Source organism: Corvus brachyrhynchos, unplaced genomic scaffold (genome assembly GCF_000691975.1).
Source record: "Corvus brachyrhynchos isolate BGI_N302 unplaced genomic scaffold, ASM69197v1 scaffold114, whole genome shotgun sequence".
NCBI lineage: Eukaryota > Metazoa > Chordata > Aves > Passeriformes > Corvidae > Corvus > Corvus brachyrhynchos.
The window spans coordinates 8,913,804-8,921,241 of record NW_008238337.1 but is presented as its reverse complement, the minus strand read 5'-3'; positions in this window follow the sequence as shown (position 1 = coordinate 8,921,241).

Genomic DNA, 7,438 nt, shown 5'->3' with positions numbered 1-7,438 from the left:
CCCCAGCCACAGCTACGTCTGTCCATGCTGGATGAGATCCTGTGCTTCCCTCCTCCTCAGTGAAACAAATAGCTGAGGAGAAATTCCACATATCAAACTCTTAAGTTTAATAGTTCTACCAGAAGCCAGCAAATACAAATCCAACCCATTTGTAAAAAGCCACTTAATCCTTCCAGAGTAGTCTTCTCATCCCCCACACCTCCTAAAATCTCAAGTACTGCCAGCACTCTTCAACATCTATTATGCCCATGTGTCGGGTACTATGCCACAAAACTTGATCTGTGCCATTTTTTAGCTGCCACATCAATAGAAAAACTACATTCAATTCTATTATTGCTCAGAAAGACAAAGATGGGCACTACAGCATTCTCGAATCATTTCTCTCCAACCTGCTTACTGCCAGAATTGAGGGGGCATGATGCTTCTACTTAAGTCTTTGGTCTCACTCCTGCAAGATTCCCAACATTTCATGAAGATTTTCCCACATCATTAATAGAGTACTCTTACGTCACTGATTTTAATCAGTGAACAGTAATTTAAGTGCATCAAATAATTTCAAAAATTCAACAGAGAGAAAACACAAATGCAGTTTTGACCACCTCTAGATTAAACCAAGCTGTAGTAAGTTTTAGAAGTTTATCATACATGAGGCAAAATGCTACTTGGGTACAAATTCAAACCCAGCAGGTGTTAGAAGCAGGGTTATTTGTTTAAAGTGTATGAAAGATGACAAGTTACTTTTAAGTCAGAAGAAATCTTTTTATTTACACTGCTAAAGAAATATTAGCACAGACCAAACATAGAAATACTAAGGCACAACACTAACTCAGTTTTGCAGCCAACCCAGAACACTCAGCATTGTTCTACTAGAAATAGCACTTAATCCCATTTTTCTACTAGCTTTGACTCTCAAATAATTCCACCGGGCACCCCAAGTAATTGGTCCTATAGTGGGAAAGGTATGAGGAAGCACAACAGAGGCAGTGTATGAAAGAGAAGACAACACAGAAAAGAGTTACACAAATGAAACTATGACAAAGAAAAATCAGTTAAAGGACAAAAGAGCAGGGAATATCCCAAGACCAGCTACCAAAAGCTACTTCTACATTTCCACCCCCTGAGCTGGCTGACAATTCTCAAGCACAATAATCAATAAACAGAACAGAAACTAAATATAATGTCAGACCAACCAATTTTAATTAAGTAGGAAGTTGAATGTTATTTTGTTTAGCTATAGGTAATGAAGTAACTATCAACTGCCATTAAACTTAAAACCATATTTATTACTAAAGTATCTGAATGGCAGGCAAACACTACTTAGGAGTTCCATATAGCAAATACCATTAAAATGCTGTTCGTGAAACCCAGAATTAACAGGCTGACCCTTTAAAACAAAGAAAAGTTTAAAGTTTCACAGGAAACCACAAGATGCCAGAGGATTTCACAGTTCGAGGAATATGGATTAAAGGTTAATCCCAACCTCATGTTTTTAAGCAACTAAATTGCTTGAGTTCTGCTACAGGAAATCAATGACTTCACCAACCGATCCATGATTCCTATCGGACTCAGGATCCTCTACAAAACCACCACTGAAGTGCAGTGCAGACATGTGAGCCTGCCATGCAAGGATCCAGCATGAAACAGAAACCCTTCAGAGAATGGAAAGCCAGGAAGGATTGGGCACTGGCAGGCACCCACCACACTTAACTGCTACAAAAAAACTGGCACCTGAACAGTCCTGGGAAACTGGGAATCTATTCTTTAAAGCTGCAGCTTAAGAGGGACCTGTGCATTAGACTGCATTTATACAAATAATAAGCTATAACTGCACAACAAACAGACTGGCAACTAGACTTACCAAAGAATCTGATGTTTGGAGTCTGTCACAGGAAATCCTTAACAATGTGCTTGACAAACACCTTCAGGAGTTGCCTGAGTTTGCCAGATTTTCTTTTGGGACAGGAAGATGGACAACCCCATCTCTTACACTCCTTTCTAGCCATAACTTTCTATCAGCCTACACAGAATAAAAGATTAGCAAGGCTCTTCCCATCGCAGGTTAACCCTTGAGATCACACAGGCAAAGATCTGCAGAGCCTCTCATTAAGCCTGCCATTAGCTGTGCTCTGTTCCCTTTTTATTTAAGCACTCTTGTCCAGGCCATCAGCACAAGAACCCAATGCACATGTCCATTTCAAAATACAAAACAACCCTGAGCACCCACATTAAGCCCTGAACGGCAGGAGCTGTGATTCCACTCAGATCCTTCTAGGTTCTGCTCCAGTCAGAACTTTCAGGTATCAGAAGCTCCACTTGAGGTACACAGGTCTGCACCACACAATGGGAAGTTCCACTAATCACAAAAGAAGTAACTCATATGCACCTCATAGCATCAAACAAGAAGTTTAAAAGGTTGCAAGAAATCACCACAAAAAAACCCAGAGACCCAGGCATTACTCAAAGATGGACCACAGAGGTAGCTACTACTCTTGCATTACAATTCAACAGCCATAACAAAGGTAATTCCAGGGGACAGAATGATTCATTGAAGTCTTGACTGGTCTTCTGACATTCACCAGGGGATTTTATATCTTTCATATTTCATATCTAAAATTCTTCTCTCTCTTCAGTCTAGCTGTGCCTTTCCCCTCAAATACCAAGAAAGAAGCACAGCTGCTTCCTCCTGCTGCAGAGAGAGGCTGCAGCAATACTCTATTCTCCATCACTTCTGCTGTTCTGGACCAACCTTCCTCTGCCCCCAAACCTACTGTAGGGACATAGAATTCATTTGTTTGCAAACCCCCAAGGTCCCCCTCTGGTTTATTACTTCTCAGAGCCAAAGCACTGCAAACAGCCCTGCCTACTGACACCTTTCTTCTCCTTTACTTTGTAGCCACAGCTACTAGCAAATCCACTTGCACCTCCAAAATTTTGCTTTATAATTAACATCAGGAATTACCAGTCTTAAAGTATCAGACCTGCTAATAAGGTCTGATACCTTCTGCTTCGTCTCTCTGCTACACTGAGAGCAGCCACAAAAAAGCTTTTTTGCATCCATCAGCCTCACTCTGCAGCTGTAAAAACAGCAAACAGCAGAGAAAGGAACATCAGGACAAGAACTCAATAATACCTAACAGTAGGAAGAAAAATAAAACTTAAAACCAGTAGATTAGAAAGGGATGAGGGGGAAAAACATCAGACTGGAAGACAGGCCAAGCCCTACTTTCAGCCAAATTAACAGAGGAGGTGTGATAAAAACCATTCTATCCCTCACTCCTAGAACCTTCCACTTGGGAATTCACCTAAATACACAGACAGGAACTGCAGCTAGCAATGACATGAACCTGAATAAATATCACTCACCACAGCTCTCACTAAGGTGGAGACAGTGAACAAAGAGCAAAGTAAGGGTTTGTATTTGCCTACCAGCAAAGTCTCTCCAGAGCAGAGGAGTACTGGCCAGAGCAAATTTTATGACTGATATATTTGGGTCTCCATTTGAATTAATCAATACACTTCAGCTAGACAAAACCAGACCCATCCAATCACAGCACACCAGTGGATCACCTTGAAACTATGCTGATCGTGGGTTTGCTTAGACCTCTACTCTGAGTTCTGCCTTGCACCTAAGACCAACAACTGTTGACTAAAAGACAAGAACGAGTTAGCAATTTGAACACACTTGTCAGTTGTATCATGTCAAAACACCAACACCCCACCTGTAGGAGCATAACCGCAGCTGCCAGCAAGCTCCAAAGCATATGGGAAGTTCCAACTGTGAGCAGGAGTGTGGGGTTTTAACCAGACCACTTGCACTGGCAAGTCTTTCTAAGCAGAAACAGAACTTGGGTAATAAAATTACTTCCTCTAGCTGGCTTTGAAGTGGAGAAAAAACGCTGCAAGAACAAGAACTCAATTGGCTTTTAGCTGCCTGGCAAATGCTCTAATAAGAAAGCCCAATGACCTACATTCACAAGGCTCTGTACTAAACCACTATTACAAAATCCAATATAAAGCCTGACCGTGTTTAAGTGTTTTCCATTAGCAAGCAGCAGTATCTTGTTAGAGAAATATGAAAACATGTTATTGTCTTTAGTGATGATGATCTTAATTAATCCTCTAAATACTATTCTGAAACATGTCAGCTTGGTCATTCCAGACTGCTTAAGCTCCTGACGCTACACAAAGACACCAAAACCTCCACTTCTCAGTGGGATGCACTGGGATATAAACAGAAAGAGAAACTTCTTAAATATTCTCAAACTGTGAAAAACTGAATTCATAATAATTTACATCTCTGATGCTCTTCCAACAAGCGACAGAAATGCACTGGTTCAGAAACTCGGGCAAAATCAAAGGAAGCACCAGAACAGCTTATTGCAACTCAGTTAACCTACCAGTGAAATATTTCCTCACATAAAGACAGCAGCTCTCTCAGCCAGCTAGTCAGATAACCTGAAGCAGAGGGGTGACTTGTCCTGGAAAAGGTATTATTAAATTAAACCCTACTGTGGTAAATATCCCCAAAAAGCAACAGATAAGAGTAAAATCAGCAAGTGTTTAAAGGAAATATTAAGTCAGTCCTTTGCTCTACACCCATATAGTTGGAAGAGTTTGATACATTCAGCTTCAATTCACATGAGCAGATTTCAAAAACAACACATAACACAACTGAAGGAGAAATGCCCTACTTTGAAAAAAAAAAAAGAATGCTGTCAAAAATGCACTATAAAGCAGGCAATTAGTCAAAACAAGCAGGTTATGGTCAAAACAGAACGGGAAAGACGGAAACACTGGGACAAAAAAAAAAAATCCAAGCGGCGATTCTCAGAAGCACAAAATTACCATTAAAAGTCCACAGGCTCAGAAAAATCTAACTGCCCACAGTGCCTTCAGGAACCCAAGTCTGCACAGCTGGGGCCAATGTCATGGTATGTTGAAAGTACCTTGTGCTGTTAGTGATGGCAGTAGCACAAAATAGACCCATGTAACCAAGACAGAAAAAACAGGGGGAAAAAAAGAAATTTTAATTAATTTCTCCTAAATTTACTAAAACCCACCTCACCCTAAATGCAGAAAAAAATAAGTCCATGTAAAATCACTGCCTTTCAGATTGCATGAAAAGATACTACAGTTGAGGAGGCTTAAAAGAAGGTTTTATTTGTCTGAAGAGCACAGCAAGAACATGGGTACAAAGCTAGTGTCAAATTAACATGGAAATACAAAGAGATGCCTGATCCGCCGGGACTGAATTGTGAAGGGACTACACATTCATCTCTGAGTACATAAAACCTCCCAGCGCTCTGCAGCACTCATCTGATAGCTCCAAGTACAGATTTAAGCTAAGCAAGCTGCAGGCATCCTTCCTAAACCAGAAAGACAGTTGCTACAACACACAGGTTTAAAGAAGTAAAAAATAAAGCAAACACCACCTGGGAAATAAATTCTAAGTCCAAGTACTCTTCTGTTTCTGCTGTCTCTCCACAAAGACTAGGAAGACTTCTTCACCACTGATTAAAGTGGTAAATTTGGTTCTGTATGTCCTCTGTACTTGCATGAGCCAGGTTTTCCCTACTTGCGCCTCATGTTTCAGGATCAAACCATATGCTATTAATCTATCAAATGGGTGATTTGTTTGAGACAGCAGATTTAAGACTGTAAATGAAGCAAACCAAAACACCAAACGACATTGGCAAAGAGCTGTGAGGCCATCCAGAAATGATGGGCTCTCCTCTGAGGAGGGAGAGGCATCACCATGGACAGCTCAGCCGCCACGCTCATCCGGAGCCACCACGTAAACAGGATGGATGAGTATATTCCAAATGGAACTCAGAAACTCCTCATACAGCAAGGAATTCCAGCTGCAACACTACATCCAGCTGCATTACTTAGGTTCAGGAATACATATGGTTTGAGCAAAATTCATGGAATGCTTATGGAGTTGCCACAGTGGAATTCTAACACTACAAGTTTCAAAGCCAGTGGTGTAGAACCTGAGTTAAGGTTTGCTCACAAGGACACTTCTGCCAGCAAGGCTACAGCACCACAAATCTCTAAAGCAGGTACATTAGAGCACCAGTGGAAAAATATCATTTATCTTAACGAAGCAAATTGAAGTGAAAAACTTATGTTCATCCATCAAGCATCAGCTGCTAACAGAGGTTCAATATCAAACTGGAACGACAAATGTGACACAATATGAAAAATGCCGTTTTTTAATTTCTAGGAGGCTACAACGCTCAACACCAACAGTGTTCAGGGTCGAGTCCACCCACCTGTAAAAGCACAGACACAGCTCTGAACAAGCTGAACCTTTTCACCAAGCAATCCAGCAGCCTGTAGTACTTAGTGCCAGCTACAAAGGAGCTGCTTGAAATCAGTTTTACATGGTACCTTCTCAGCCATAAAAGCTTCTAGCTGTAATAATACTAGGCTACCAACACAATGGGGGTTTTTTGGCTACTTCAGTGCATATCATAAGCCCTGTATATACACTGTACTGCCAAAAAAACAAGCTAAAACAAAACAAGGCAGACACAGAGACGTTTCAACACCCAAGTTAGTTATTGAAATAACTCTGCCTACACTGACCCAATTGTGTTTCAGCTCTGCTGGGAACTCGCTTAGACGCAGTTCATTAATACTGTTATGTTTTATTAGTCTGGGTCATAAAAGTTATTTCGAAGAGAAAAAACAAGGGGGTTTAAAGTAACCATGGTTCTTACTCTCCTATTTACGAGGAGCACGTTATCACCCAGGAACAGTCACTTAGTGAGATGGGAGGACAATTTCCAAACCTGCAAAGCCACCCCAGGCAGCCTCACGCTTTGGCTACTGATGCTCCTTGGCAAGAGCTGCCCACGATACCCGAGGGCTTTGCCAAGCTCCAAGAGAGTTCAACACCCGAAAAGAAACCCCAGCTGAGCGATATACCTAGAAAAGCTGTAGTTTTCCACCCGCAAACACCAACCACTTCTCCAAAGTTAATCATCTTAAGATTTTAAGCACCATGCCTAGCAGCTAGCACATAAACTCCATCGCTGAATTATTTCCTTAAAAGAAGCACAAACAGAACCAGAAAGACGAACCAGGTGCAGCAGGTTTTTTTCTCTTTCTGGCATGATTAAACGGCACTTTGAAAGCAAGCATTTTGCCTGGCCGTGCTGGCACCCAAGGCCCACATCATAAAAGCAGGTAAGTAAGAAGCACCTGAAAACTTAGTCACCACATTTTCTGCGCTCATTACCCATTGGGTTATGTAGACTTCTACCCAAGCTTTCACACTTTGACACGAACGTTTTACCCTGACTCCCAGGGTAAATCCAGGCTCTCTCGGATCCAGGCAGCCCGCACAGTGGACCGACCGATGCTCGGCCGCGTCCGGGCTCTGTTTAAACGCAAAAAGCAGCAACAAAGCCCAAACCTCCCCGGAGGGGCC